Consider the following 15,800-nt stretch of genomic DNA (forward strand, 5'->3'; position numbering starts at 1 on the left):
TAGTAAGTCTGGGAAAGGGGGTGGGCTGGCTGTTCAGTGAGAATCTAGAAATATTGTGCCTTGTGAATTGCATCAGACCTTTCATTTTCAGATTGCCTGAATTAACAGAGTGAAATTACCATAATAAAAAGAAATGGATACTGGAGAAAGCACCGCAGTTCTTTCTAGTGTTGTTGCCAGTTATCATTCTAGCAGACCTCTAATTAAACGAACAGTCCTCTCTACTGACCCCCAGGTTGACTCAACTTTGCATTCTGTGACTGTCATTTGAAAACAGACAAGCCATCAGAACCAATAAAGTGTGATTCTCGACTAAGACTTTTTTGTGTGTTTCATTTGTACTATGCAGTTAGCAAGAGACCTAAAGCCTCAGTGGCCAAAGAAAGTGGGGTGGGGTGGGGTGGTGGTATTTATTTTTGAAAGGAAACTTCAGAGAGAAGAAACTTTATCAATAAGAAAGGTATTGTCTTCCGGGGACTTTTGGTTGGGTGGCCATAAGCACTACGGGAGCGGACTAGAGTTGAAAGAAAAGCAGCAACACACTAGTTTCAGATCAGGTGGGATCCTTTCGATCTGGTAAGGAGCACAGTAAATAGCACCTAGAGTTCCCTAGTCGCTGTGTTGCTGGGTGCCAGGGGTAGGAGGGTCGCAGGCTGAGTTGGGAAGGCGAGTATGCCTCTAGGGTTTGGGATTTGGACTCGAGAAAAGGCTGAGCGGTGCTGTCTGCTTCCCAGCTAGGCGGTGATCGCCCCCTGTGACTCCCGATGCACACAGCAGTCTGAGATCGGCCGCTGCCGCCGCCCGACCCGTCACAGCTTCCAGCTTTCTTGCCCGGCAACCTGGAGCCACACGCGAGCTCCCCGGACACCTGGGTGTCCCAAGCTCCGCGTCTAGGCCCCTTACTCCCAGGGAGACCGGTCTCAGCTCCTCAGGCATTGGGTCCTTCCGACTTCTAAGTTGCCAGGTTCTGTCACCTTGGTCACTTTCGCGGCTTCCCCAAGCTTCGACCTCAGTCGGCGGGGGAGCCCCGCGCGTCCTCCTCCCCACCGCCCTACTGGCCCGCGGCTCGGACGCCTGGGTGGGACGGGCGGCGGCTCAGCCGCAGGACCTGGGCCGCGGTGGAAAGCCTCTCCTCCCCCTTCTCCGCCTAAGCCCTCCCCGCCGCCCGCAGCGAGCCGCTCCGGTGTGTGCGCCGCGCTCTCGGTGGAAGACACCTGCGCTTCCTTCCCCACCCTTCTCCGCCCCTTTCGCTGCGGTTTCTCACCGCCTTTGGGAGCTCGGGAGCGCCTGCTGTAGGAGGAGCGGGGGGAGGAGGCGGAGGGCGAGGAGTAGGGGCGGGGTGGGTGGGGAGAGAGCCGGGAGGGTGTGGACTGGCAGCCACTCTGCAGCTGGTCGCCGGGGACGGGGTTCCTCCCGCGCGCCCGAGTGATGGAGGGGAAGAGATTTGCTTAGACACACACACGCGCACACAGCTGGGCACGTCTCCGGGAGGCAGCTGCCGGCTCGGGCGCGCCGGGGGCCGGGCGGCGGCCGTGACAGCGCCAGCCGCGGGGAGCGGGGCTCCCGCACCGCTTGGCACCGGCGGCTCCGAGATCCAGGAAGGGAAGATCCCAGCTGCACTGACTGTTGCTCTTTTGGGCAGATCCGGAGGAAGCAGGCTACCCCAGGAGCTGTCACAGAGGACACCGGAGGCTCTCCCCTCGGCGCTCGGAGTCCGGGGCCGCGCCGGCGCCCGCGTGGGGCGAGGAGGATGCGCACCGCCTCCCGCAGAGCCGCTGCGGGCCCGGGCACTGCGTGGACTCGGGCTCCGGCGGCTGCCCGTGCCGTGCCTGCGCCGCGGGAGCGCGCCCTGCCGCACCTGGTTCCAGCTTCCCGGGGAAGTGCAGGCAACGCGCCCTAAACTCCACTACTTCTCGCCCGCTTCCTCCCCCTTCCGGCTCCCCGCCTGGGACCTCGCCGCCGCCGCCTGCGTGTGGGGCCCGCCCGCCTCTTACTCTCACGCGCGCACGCACAGCGCGGTCGCTCGCTCCCTTTCACGCCGACTGGCTCACCGCGGAGCCGGAGCCCGGGCTTCCGAAACTACCGGACCCACTGACGCCGGGACTGAGGGAGCCGACCCCCGGCCCGGCGCGCCCCGGCGCCCGCGCCCGCCGCCGCCGCGCCCCGGACGGAGGTGAGCTGGGTGCGCTGCCCGCCTCGCGCCGGGGAGGGGCTCGGGCGCAGCGGGCTGGAAGCGTGTAGATTTGGGGAGGGAACGGCCAAGGAGGGGAATCGCCCAAGGGAGACCTCCCAGGGGTGCCAGCCGAAAGCACTTCTGGGGGCGCGGTTCCCCTAGGCGCCGCCTGGGGTAGAGTTTTGAGACGTTCCCTAGGGCTCGGGGTTAAACTAGCGCGAGACGGGAAGCGGCGGGGTGATTCCCGGGGTAAATTTGGAGAGTCGTGTGTGACAGTCTCTCAGCCGGCGCCGGGCGCTGCGCTCTGGGCTCTCTTCGAGGGAGAAAGGAAGGAAACACGCGTTAACTGCGCTCCGCAGAGTTTGGGGGCTCGCGCCCAGCCACTTCCCGGGGTGGCGGTGGGGCTGTCCCTTGGAGCGCGCGAGACGGCTTTGGGGGGCCGGGGGGCTGCGAGGCCCGAGCGGAGGGCGGGCCGCGGCTCAGTTAACTTGCGGCTCGGGTGCGTTCTTTTCCGCAGCCGACTCCCACCCCTCGCCACCCCGGTCCCCCCGCAACCCTTTCCAAACACCCACCCCCCAAAACACACGCGCGCGCGCGAGCTGTGTGCAGTCGAGGGGACGCTCAGGTTATTAAGGTTACTAAGAGGTGCGCGAGGTCTCCGTGGCTTCTGACTCCTGAGAACAGGGACTCCTGCTCTTTGGACTTAGGCTTTCGCCTGGGTTTAGGGAAGCGGGGAAGGAGCGCCCAGACTCTAGTGGACGCCTCTACCTGGCGGTTCCAGGTACGCATCGAGCAACCCTCAACTCCGGAGTCACTTCCCCCTGGTGGGCTCGGTTCTCCGGCTCTCCTCCTTGAGTGTTTTAAGGGCGCCCACCCAAGAGAACTGCTCTGATCCGTGGTTACCCCAGTGCTCACCCGGTGGGTCGGTCTCTCTGTCTCTCTCTGCCCTCCCCACCTCTCCTACTTTCCCTCCCTCCCTCCTAATACCACCTTCTTCTTGGAAAACATTGGTCCCTTAAGGGGCGGTTTAATATTTGCAAAGTGCTTTATCTCATATTACTTCGTGGATACATTTAATTGCACTGTAACCCTTCTCTGATTTATGTAAACTTAGTCTGATAAATAGCATACAGGGTCAGGTTGAGGGGTGAGCAGGGGTGGGTGGTCGTTCTTTCCGTAAAGGTGCTCCTTTCTAAACAGATTTGCCAGAAGTGCTCAAGGGCGGTGCACCTGAAAGCTTTGCCTAGTAGTTGTGACATATTTCAGGGCTTTGGACAAATGTACCCATTACAGTTTATTTCAAATTTATTCAGTTTCTATTCCAAAGAAAAAGTTGAAGTGAAGATTAGAAAAGAGATTACAAATTTGGGTATCAAACTATTTTTAAAAATGTTTTTATTGATGTCAATTAGGTTGTAGCAGGTTTTTTTTTTTTTTTTTTTTAATGACCTTAGTGGTTTTTCCAAATGAAGCTCTTCAAAGGAGAAAGGAAAAGAATACTACTTACCTTCCTCCCTTTGTTTGTTTGCAAATGGTCCCTGCTTAAAGTGGGTGAGTGAGCACCAGAGTGGGATTTTTCACTTTTGGAGTGTGAAGTCGACCACCAGTGTACTGATGGAGAAGCAGGGAGATACTGCACACAATAAACATAATGATGGAAGGAAGCTGTTGTTTAAATTTAACTACCTCTAGGGCAGAGTCTGCACGGTGACATTGAAAACTGCTCTCACCCCTTCCAAATTACTCTGGACAATTTTAAAAATAATTCTTTTTTCAATTAGTAAAATGCATGGAAACATTATTAATAATGTGGAATATTTTCAAATAGATGCCTAAATCAGGTTACATGGGAAATTAGGAGCATAGCATTTAATGGAGTTTCACAGAAGTACTAGGATCATGATTTTTAGCCTAAGCCAGACCTCATGCTTAGATTTTAATATTGGGAGTTGCTGCCTTTTTGACATCTTTTGTGAGGAAGTGCTCCTTACAGTGTTTTGATTATGCTTTCATCATTGTCCTTACCATTTTGCAGGCATACACAGATGTTTTTGAATGAATAACCTTGTTACTTGCTGAATTTTCACTCATTCAAAAAGTATTTATTGAGCTTAGGAGCACACACACATGTGCAAAGCTAAGCTGGATGTTATTTTAAATAACAAGGAAGGATTTTCGGTAGAGGCAGGATGCTTACTCCTACACTGTGTAAAAAGAACTGCAAAGCAGTGGCTTACTTAGGGAAGCAGTATCTTGCCCAAAGTAGGTGGTCAACAAAGAGTTGTTGACTCAAAAATCATGCACAATGTTCTCAAGCCAACTTTGCTTTCACCCTAAATTCCACCATTATTCTTAACCCACCACATCATTTAGATATGACTCAACTTCAGAAAATTGATGCTGACTTTAATCTTCTTGCTCTTTGTCTGAACACTTTGGAGAAACATAACTATCCATGCACTGCTCTAGCTTTCTGTGTATGATTTCTGTGGAGCCCTGCCAGATCTGCATATGTCATTAGTATTCATTTATGAGTAAATGCAAATGTTCCTGTTGCATTGAAAAAGTGAACTCAAATTCATAGAACATGGCAAATATTTTGCTCCTTTTCTCCTTTCTTTGTTTTTATAGTCTCAGAAACAGTAACAGCTCTTAAAAATGCAATCATCTGTCCAAGAACAGGTTAATTTAAAAAAAAAGAAGGTTATTTAAGATTGTTTAGAAAAAGGAAAACATTTATGGAAATTTTAGCTGAGGAGAATTTTCTTTGGCTCTCTTGACATGTCTGGCAGGATGGTCTTTTATTTTAGGGACGTTCATTCATGAATGAAATAACTCTCAAGATAACTTCCTAGTAAAGGGAGCTGGCAGAGGAGGGAATGCTTGCTAAAAATGATGCTAACAGCTCTGGGAATAGAGTGTGAGCAGTACCAGTAGGTTTGTGCCACTGAAATTATGTGAATTCTTGTATATTTTATTGGTCTTTATATGCATGGCTTTTTTTAGATTTCTTTGTAGTACTTTATTCAGATATTTTCATGTTTTGCAGTTAGTGCAATCAGGTGAGGAGTTATTGTCTGGTAATGGAATTAAGTTTGTTTTCAGGAAAGATAAATGGTTTGAAAGAAGAGAAGAAGTTAAGAGACTAATTATTCAAACCCCAGATTTATCTTCATTCAGGGTTTGTCCTTTTTTTGGTAGGGAGGGGGACTTCCAAAGTGAAATAACTAAACTTAGGACCTAAACTGCTACTATTTAGAAAAACCTTACATTTTGCTTTTTCTGCAAATTTAATATGAATTCTTTGAAACCAGCACAGGTGTAACTTTTCCCCTGCCAGAATCTACTTTAGTTGTTGATAAATTTTGCTCACTCTAAAATCAGTATTTGTTTCTGAGAGTCACAATGTTATCCTAACCTTTACAGCAGAAGGACAATTAAAGCAAGTTATTTATAACTGCAATTAAAAATCACTGATCTAAGTCAGAGCAGCTAACACTTAACAAAAGTAGAAGCAAAAGATTATACCTGGAGATTCACATAAGGTATAGGCAGGATAAATGAACCTCTGCAGATCTCCTATGCAAGTTCCATTATCATGTCTTAATTAACATTTGGTACAATGGATTATTTTCCATTTTCTTGAAAAGTTTTATGGAAAGAAAAGTATGTCAGTTTAAGAAAGGGTTGAAAAGTTGGTTTGCCCATTTTACCTAGATTGTGCATGGGCGGCGGGGAAGTTTTATGTGTGTACACATGTGCTTTTGGATACATATATGCATATATACTCATGTATATATATGGAGTTTATCTTTATATGTTGATTTATGTTTCTATATATTTATGTGCTTTGTCAAATGACTTCAGGTAATAGGAAGAGAATCTCCTTTGTGGCATACATGGTTTGTGAAATCAAGCATCATCTTGAGAATGGTACTTACAAATTCTCAAATTCTTCGATGTTAAAAATTGGAGTGTATTCAACTTTTTCAAACAATTTATTTAAGAAGCTCTCATCATAATGTTTAACATGTGCCAGCCACTGTCCAAAGAACTCTCCTGGTACTAACTCACTTAATTCTGTGGCTACCTTGCTCTCCCCGGTTTGACAGAGGGAAACTAAGTACGTAAAGTGGGTCTGATTCTCATCCCCGTTGAGAAGGTGAGGAAAGTGAGGTGCAGTGGGCCTCAGGAAATGCCTCCAGCGCACACCTCCTAAATGGCAAAGGTAGCACTCAAGCCCAGGCTGGCCACTACGCTGTGCCACTGCTCTTCAACAGATATTTTTTGTTTACTTAAATAAGGAGCCAAGTAGGGAGCAAGTCAAGCTGTAAAACAAACACATTCTAGCAACTGAGATTGATAACAGTTATCAACTTTGAGTCAGTTCTTAAGGAATTCATGAGGAAGACATTGTCTTGAAGCACCCACATAACCTGGGCCAGAGCAATAACAGAGCAGGACTATAACTTAATGCAGTTTTTAATGGACTCAATAATTTTCTTAGGTTCAGCTACTTTTAAATTAGGTAACTTAAGAACTGGTGCCATATTTAAGTAGTTTTAATAGCTCAGAGGATCTGGTACTGAATGTTTTATGCTTCCCATAATATCCTTATAATGTGAACTTCTTGTGTAGAGGTCAATGTTATGGGTTACTTTATGGTACTTGCCAAAGGAATCAGAGTGTTTTATGAAGGTGTGAAATGAGACTTAGTCTGTTCTGATGCACGGGATATACAAGTAGACATCCAATTAATGTTTACCACGAGAATTGAAACAGGGTATTCTACAAGTTGCTAGTCCAGAGGTTAAAAAAAAAAAAAGCCTTTCATCGCATAGTTGCAAGACTGTGATTTAATATTGAATAGACTTTTTCTTTTGTCATGATCTCAGGACATTACTGTGTATGAAACCCTGTGGAAGAATAATCTTTATGAGACTGGATGGCCCGAGATAGGAGGAAGATGGCATAAGGAGAGTGAAATAATAACTCATTAAAATATTTAAATTTAGAAGCTGACAAAAGGAAAACTGTCATAATTGTACCCTTTATTTAAAAAGAAATATATAAGACATAATGAGCATTAAGTAACAGGATCTTTACACTGCTAATGAGGTAGCAGAACTGTCCTATCATAAATATTAACAATTTTACTTAACGTATAGTTTGGAGAACTATTTATGAACATATTACCATGTCACTGTGCTCTCTCTACTGTAGTGAACTCAAGTCAATGAAAAAAAATCACAATGTTTCTGAATGTGCCTCAACATACATAAGGCATTTATTGTAGTATAAGTGCCGGAGTCCCACAGAGCTGGCTGAATTAGAAGCCCCTGCTTCATGGTTTATTAGCTATGGGATCTTGGGCAGATTACTTAACCTTTCTATTTCTAGTAATATTCTTTTATATGGTTATGGAAATACCAATTCTCGATTTCTGTATGATAATATATGTAAAATGACTAGCATAGAGTGCCATGCACAGTAAAGATTTAGGAAATAGTAATTGGTATTATGGTTATGACCATCACCTTTAACATCACCATAACATCACAGATGTTTAAGCATAATAGGCACATTATTCTGTATTTATGTTTATACGTATGTGTATTTTGTATGTTTGAATTGGTTGTTCTTCATTGTAAAACATAGGTTCTATGGATTCTCTTACTGTTGAGGGAAAGGTAGAAAGAGAAGAAATCTCTGTGTCAGACTTTATCTAAATAAAAGCCTGTATCAGGCACAGAAAGTACAAGATGGCTTTTGGGACAGCTACTTCACTATTTTTTTCTTGCTGGGCCTAGCTATACATTTTCACACAATTCTTTAGAAGATACACCCTCTTCTACAGATACAGTTAGTGGGGAAGAACAAAGGCCATTGAAAAGCATTGCAATATTTTTATTTATCTTTATATCCAGTCTGAGTTGAAGTATTAGGATAAACAGAAATTTCTTTCTCTTTTGTACTTTCTTTCTTTTTTATAGTTTTATACCATATAGAATTTGTGGTTTAAAGTAAAAAGTTGTTTTCTAACTGTCATCATTAAACTTTAGTAATATAATTTAACAGGTTGAGTTTAGTTTTATTCTTAATTTTTTTTTTTAAGATTTGTTTATTTGAGAGAGAGAGTGAGCACATGTGTGTGCATGCAGTGGGGCACAGGGCAGAAGCATAGGGAGAGAGAGAGAGACTTTCAGGAAAACTCCCTGCTGAGCAGGAGACCAACAGACATAGGGCTCCATCCCTGGACCCAGAGATCGTGATCTGAGCTGAAACCAGGACTCGGATGCTTAACCAACTGAGCCACCCAGGCACCCCATTGTTGTTTCTGCAACTTATTTAATTCTGATAGTTATCTGTCTATCAAGCTTAGGATCTAATTTTCCTTCATGTTTAGTTTGTCCTAATGAATATACCTATTTGCCTCTTCCTCTTTGGAAAAATAATAAATGATAACAGATAACTTTTAATTAATATTTACTGTGTACCAAGCATTGTAGAGGTCTGAACACATTTCATTCCCACAAGGTGTTCAATGGGATATATGTTACTAGTATTCCCATTTCACAGATGAGGATATTGAGGCCCAGAGAAGTTCTAGAGCTAGAGGAGGGGAGCCGTGATCTAAACGCATCTGGCCTAGAGTTCACATGTGCCCACACCAACAGACTTCTCAGTAGCATTTAGTCCCAGAGCACCATCCCTGGATTTCTGGCCCTTGAAACTTATGCCTCCCGATTTCCCCGTGTCTTTCCTGCAATAAAAGAGGGATTTATTTTTAATAAAGTTTAATTTCTTGGCTTTGTCCTATCACACTGCTTTCCAATGTATATGCAACAGCCACTAAAGCAAAGAATGAGACCATATTAATTTTTAGCAAACTGTTGGAGCTATTTTTAAATAGATTTAAATAGGTCTGCCAAGATCCTGCTAAATAGTTGTATCCGTGCTCTGTATGCATTGATAGCGAACTGATACTCCATGCTAGTAGAATTTCTTCGTCTGGTGAGCCAGCTGCCTATAGGCTGAACTTCCTAACTGCCTTACTTTTTCTGAGCTGAATGAAATAGTATAGTATCTAGGGCATTGGACATGGGCTTTCTTCCCAGGACACAGTGTGGACAAGTGGAAAGGCCCGAGACTGGGGAGCTACAGGGCTCCCGCAGATGTGGATGGTTCCTTTCTCTTAAGAAGAGCCAGAAAAGGTCCAGAGACCGACCATTCCACTATGCACCTGACTAAGTGCTTCTGAGGTGGAGGGATTACGCTCGATTGTGTTCTTGTTATCTTTATTTCCACCGTGTTTGCCACATGGTGAAATGGGGCAGACACAGGGCTTCTTCCTCTGGGCATTTCAGAACCTAGAAAACAGAGCTGAGGGGTCCAGGCAGTGGGGCCGTGGGAGAGAGAAAACAAGACAGATGGGGAATGCATGAAGCAGTGATGGAGCAGCGGATCGACTGGTAGCTAGGAGGAGTACTTCTTTCCATTTTATTTTTATTCAGGTATGGCTCTACTTCTCTTCCCTCCATCTACACTAAATGTGCCGTGCCCACTTAACCCTGATATCTGACTCTTTCAAGTGAAGGGCGTTATTGCCACTTGTCCCGATAGCAGGATCCAGCTGTACCAGAAAATCCTAATAAATATCAGCTATAATTATTGCCTGACTTTCTTCTGAACTTTAGGATAAAGTTCAAACTAGTTCAACACTCAAAGCTCTGTTTTTTGTTCAGTCAGGTACTTCTCTGATTCTCATACCCTGTCCACTCTGAGATGGGTGACTGGGCAATGAAGGATACTATAGCAGCATTTCATTTTGGAATTGTTGAATTTTTTTTTAAGATTTTATTTATTTATTTGAGAGAGAGAGAGAGCACACAAGCAGGTGGAGTGGTAGGCAGAAGCAGGCTTCCTGCTTAGCAGAGACCAGGACATAGGACTCCATCCCAGGACCCTGGGATCATGACCTGAGCTGAAGGCAGATGCTTAACTGACTGAGCGCCCCAGGCACCCTGGAAGTGCTGAATTCTATAAATACTAGCATCCCTTGAATAAGGAATTCCCAACAATAGGATCCAGGGCTTGGAAATTTATATGTACCATTACTTTCTTAATGTGACCTCTTGTCAAATAGTATCTATTATTTTGCTCATTGATGGCATTATTTATCCGGACACTCAAAAAAAGTGAGAAACCAAGAAGGATAGTTATAAGGATCATAGTAGGAATTCAGGTACCTTGGGATCTTCTTGTAATGCCCCTTCTTCTCCTCCAGTTTGTCACGAAGACATGCCAACTTGACCTCCTGAACTCCTGCCTTTCCCAATGGCCCCAGTGGGCCTGCTTCAATTCAGTCAGAACTTTTCACCTGAACCAGCCTCCTCACTGGTCAGGTCCCTACTCCTTGTCAGGCTTTCTGTAGTTTTTCCCAAATGCAAACCTGATCATGTCATCCCCCTGCTTAATAACCTGCAGCATCTTTGCTTTTAGGGTAAATTTTGGACGAGTTCAACATTCGAAGATCTTACTCTTCCAGGGTCCCAGCCTGGGCCTTCTCTCCCCTTTACTCCAACGTGAAGTCCCTGCAATCTGGAGACTCTAGGGAATGGATGGAGCATGCTCGTTCCCACACCGTCCTCTTGCACATACCACCCATCTGCCCAGAGTGCTCTCTGCTTATCTAACTTCTCTTCCTCCCCGCTTCTTACGGTTTCCTTACTCTTTCACCCACCCCCACACAAACCAGGGTGGGCTGGCTTTCCAGTGTGAGTCTCTGTACAGATCATCCTCTTCAGTGGCTCCCACGCACACGTGTGCTCACTCGCTCCACCGTAGTCAGTGTCTGTGTCTCCGGTGCCTAGCATAGTGTCTGGAATATAGGAAGCACTCATTTTTTTATTGGAGAAGTCATCATCATCTCCTTCCCTCTGTCTTGCTTTTTTCCACCTTTCTCTTACTCACTGTCTTACTTGATTTATTTTAGTACACACTTACTGGGCAATGACTGTAACAGGCAGTGGGTTGGATGCTGAAGAGGTCAGTAACTCAGTCCCTACTCTCAAGGAATTGGCAAGTCTACGAGCAAATCCACCTGGTAAGCAGACAGGTGGTGTTTGGTGTGCTAGATGATGGAGAGAAGATACAGTGAGGACATGGCATGAGGAAGAAGGTCCCTTCTACCTGAGATCAAGGAAAACTTACTCCCCACTTCCGTCCCATTTCCCCTCTTCTCCAGTTTTCTCAGTGCCCCTAAGTAGACATCCATCTAGCAAGACTCTACTTTTGAGAAGTAGATTTAGGCCGCTCCATTTTTCTAATAATGGTCTATAGAGAACCAGGCGGTTTTAATTTTTATTTTCTACCTATAAGACTAAGAAGTCTTCATAAAGTTCCATAATAGTCCGTGAGCTCATTTTTGAGTTTTTCTCTTTTTTTAAAAATTCTTTTAAATATATCTAATAATCATATTATTTATTAATGATTTTTCCCTATAAAGCAAGATACTTTATGTTTAACCAATTATGTGTATCTACATAATGTGAGATAAAAATTTCTCTTCTAAGATTTGAAATGAACATGAAATTAAATTCTTTCACTGTGACCAAATGGAAAACTCCATAAAGCCAAAAAATTAGCTGATAACATATGATAAACACATCAGCTTCTTACCTAGTTCTAAAAAAATAGAAATGGCTTTTTGACCAGTATATATATATACATATATATATATATATATGTATATATATATATATATGTCTGTATATATATGTATGTATATATATGTCTGTATATATGTGTACCTTGGGATCATCTTGTAATGGTAACACACACACACAGACACACATTTTTTGGAGGGGGCACAGAGGAAGGGGAGAAAGAGAGAATCTCAAGCGTGCCCAGCATGAACCCAACATGGGACACGATCTCACAACCCCAAGATCATGACCTGAGTTGAAATCAAAAGTTGGACACTTAACTGACTGAGCCACCCAGGTGCCCCTCAACATATTTAATAGGAAACATTTTTAGATGTGTGTAGCTATTCCCCTGGTGAGTAACCAAATGTACAAATAAAATTAGAAATTCCCTTCAAAAATACAAATATAACATTACCTTCAGAAGCATAACATAAAATATAATACACTATTCTCTAAAAATATTGATGCATATAATATGGTATTTAAGCTTCTTTAGCTGACTTCTTTTAATATGGTATTATTTCTAAAATTAAAAACAAAAACAATATTAAATATTTTATTTGCTTCCCCTGAAGTACATAAAAGGATTAACTGACATTCCCTGGTTGTAGAGACATTACATTCCCACTGTATGCCTTAAAGCTGAGAGAAAACCAGGTGCAGTGTAAAAGTAGAACCATGTTTGCTTTCAGTTATAGATTTACTTTGAAATTTTTATACTGTTGTAAGAATTTAACTATATTCTGTTTTAAAAGTTACCTTAGCTAAGAGTATGTATTATGTGTACATACATGTATGTGGTATTAATTATGTATACCATGATAATGTTCATATTAACTCATGTGTGTACATATATATGCATATATGTATGCACACACAACAGTATATATACATACATACATGTACACACACACACACACACACACATATAACTGGATTACCAGATAATTCTGTTGCCTTGATAAAGGATATGATTTTACTTTTTTGCAAGCGTGAGGTTCTCTAGGTCCTCATTCCAGTACAATAACAATCCGCCATTTTTGGTCTGCAGGTGGTTCCCTAAATACATGTTCCAAAATATGTTTGAAGAGAAAATGTCAGAAAAACCGAATAAAGACGTATAATTGTTTTAAGAAGATGACCACAGAATTTACCATCCAAGCTGGGATACTTTCGAGAGCTAAACAAATACACTAATAATTATGCTGAGAGAGAAGGCTATTATAAGATGCCTACCTGTGGTTGCCCTGGTGCTGCTGTCCTGTGTCCAGTGACCTTACCATCTAGGGAGACTGGCCCTGGGAGCTGGGGCCTGTGCCGTCATGGTTTACCCAGCACAGGGCTAGGGCACGCATTCTGACAGCACGTTACAGTGTTTATGCTGGTAATTCCTCGAATCTTTACTCTCGAAGAGGACTTTTTTCTTCTTTGAGCAGACAGTCCAGTGGGTCTTAGCTCCTTGAGTTGGCAAAAGGGAGCCTGATATAGGAGGGAGTGTAGGCAGAGAAGGAAATGAGCTCTTTGTGCGTGTGTTGCCCGGGGGAACCTGTGGATGCTTACATGAGGACACAGGGCCCATGTTCTCTCCATTCTGTCATCACCAGCCCGCGGGTAGGGAGCATACCTCCGGCCCTGCTGTCTAAACACTTGCCACCACCACATATCCGCCGCTGGCTTCAGCCAGCTGGAGGGGGAAGCAAGTAACAATACCGTGACAATGGTGCTAAATCATCACTTGTGCGTTTGACCGCTGTTTCTTGAGCAACTACTATATTCCAGGAATGTGTCAGCTGACTCAAAGGCTTAGTTTGGCATATGACAGGCTGTTTAAGGATGCAGTGCAATTGTCATAGGAACCCATGAAAGCCAAAAGGTTTTAGAGGTCTTACCACAGTCCTTGCTTATCTTACTGGTTTTTCCCTTTGAATGAACCCTATTTCTTAAGGAGTTGAGTATCTATTTAGTGTGTTCTTTCTTCGACTGAGATGTTGATCACTTGGCATTTTTAACATTTTGGTTTCTTAGAAATATCTGGAGTAGCCTGTGTATTCTCAATAAAGGAGGTAAGAATGTATGCCATGGAAAAGGGAGAATTTATACTATTCCCACTGGACTCTGCATCCCCTACCCAAAGGAGGAAGGAAACCCAGGAAAGAAAATAACAAGTTAGTGTCTTTTGCCTCCTGTATTTCAAAAAATACATTCTACTAGTTTTACTTTTGCTCATTATTTTCCATTGGGAAAGCTTTTTTTCTTTTTTTCCCCTGTCTGGGATGAACAACCAAATTATTAATTGTATTTAAATAATGTGCTGTATGCAGAAGAGTAGCTGCCAAATTTGTTGGGACCTATAACAAGATAATTAATTACCCAGTAACACAAGGACTATTGGAGTGTTGGATATAAAACAGATGGTGGGAGAAGAAGGATGAGGCAGTCAGGATGCCGTGAGGGCTGTGATAAGTCTTTGAGCCTGTGTGGGGTAAAGCCACTTGTGCGCCAAGCCCCCTCGTTCGCCCTGCTGTGTGTTTCCCCATTGATCTTTCCACCACGCCATCCCTTCTCTCCTTCAGACTCCAGCTTCCCCTTCCCGCTGCCCCCACATCCATTTTCAGTGTCAGGGGAAGAAAGGGGAGGTGAGGGTAGAAGATCTGCTCCCTTTGGACCCAGGACACAATGGCCAGCATCTGTGGCAGCTCCTGTACCTGTCCCACGCAGGGAGTTGGGCTGCCCTTACCTTTGTCCTGACACTGCTTATAGACAGATAGATACAGAGCATTAAAGAGCTCTAGGCTCATTTCAAAGTCAGTTCAGATAAATTAGTATTACAAGCAAAAGCCATGAATTTTTTCATTTGTAAATTTTGAAGACGTAAGCTGAAGTCAAACATTTTCCCAGAGAAAACCTTGTTGAATATCATTGAAAAAAAAATATCGAAGAAATAGTTACTATCCCCATTCACCTTGCAGAGTGGTACTTCTCTAATACATTTGTGAGAATTAGAAGGTACATTTAAACTGAGCTCTGCTTGATGGTAGAGAGTATAGTGACTTCGCTATTGATGTGTTTCTTACAGATGACCATCATGATGTATTTTTAACTCTGAAAGTCATAGTACTTGTTGGTATTACAGAAGAGTGACATTTAGATTTCAGATAGGAAAAGAAATATTTAATTGCAAACTTTATTACTCACGTGCTAAAGAAATACAGAATGACCCACTGAAGGTATCTTGACCATAAAGTTAACTCATTCATCGTAGAAAAGAGTGAGTTTCTGATCTGGGGAAGTCAGCAGTCACCTTGCCTCTCTTACCCTCTCAATATCAGGCCCATCTTTTATCATTTAAAGTAGAGCTCCCTAAAATAGATCACACTGACAAGTAGTAATTACTGACAGCTGCATTTAATTAGCAAAGCAGATTCCTTCTCCTGACAATAAAGTATTATTACATGTTTAGCATTAGCACGGCAATAGAAGAGGTGACTTTGCTAACACAGAACTAGAAGACCTGTTTTCTTTATTTAAAAATACACACACACACAGTTTGGCTGGAATCAAGCTTGTGCTGCGTGGGAGTGTCTGTGGTTACAAAGAGAAAGAAAAACAGCAACTGCAAAAGTGGCTTAAAAACAACAACAACCAGAAACCAGGCAGGTTGTACAAGGAGTAAGAAGCAGTCTAGTTCTCAACCACTGGCTTCCAGTCTGGAACAGCGAGTCATTGTTTTTGTGTCTGGGTGGGTGTGTATGTCTGGGAGTGGGGCGAAGGCGTTTGGATGTCAGAGATAGAAGTAGAATTAATCCATGAAAATTAGTAATTTCTGATGACACTAAGACACGGGTGTGGTTCTTTCTTTTCTTCTTAACCCGATACACAGCTCTAGCTTGTAGAGTATTTGAAAAGTGTAGGCGATC

At 43.8% G+C, this 15,800-nt stretch overlaps 1 protein-coding gene across 3 annotated transcripts in view; it reads left to right on the top strand.

Moving 5' to 3' along the window:
• The first annotated feature begins 823 nt into the window (after positions 1–823).
• The window catches only part of HS3ST5 (heparan sulfate-glucosamine 3-sulfotransferase 5), a 271,581-nt gene continuing 256,604 nt past the window's right edge, over positions 824–15,800 (top strand). The window contains exons 1-2 of one of the 3 annotated variants that reach the window (XM_082730921.1): positions 1,043–1,183; positions 1,643–2,173. The gene's annotated coding sequence lies outside the window, so the exon portion shown is untranslated. Of the gene's footprint in view, positions 965–1,042; positions 1,184–1,388; positions 2,174–15,800 lie in introns of those variants that run through there. The other 2 variants (XM_082730922.1, XM_082730924.1) reach the window with 2 other exon arrangements.

This window comes from Mustela nivalis, assembly GCF_964662115.1.
Source record: "Mustela nivalis genome assembly, chromosome: 5".
Classification (NCBI taxonomy): domain Eukaryota; kingdom Metazoa; phylum Chordata; class Mammalia; order Carnivora; family Mustelidae; genus Mustela; species Mustela nivalis.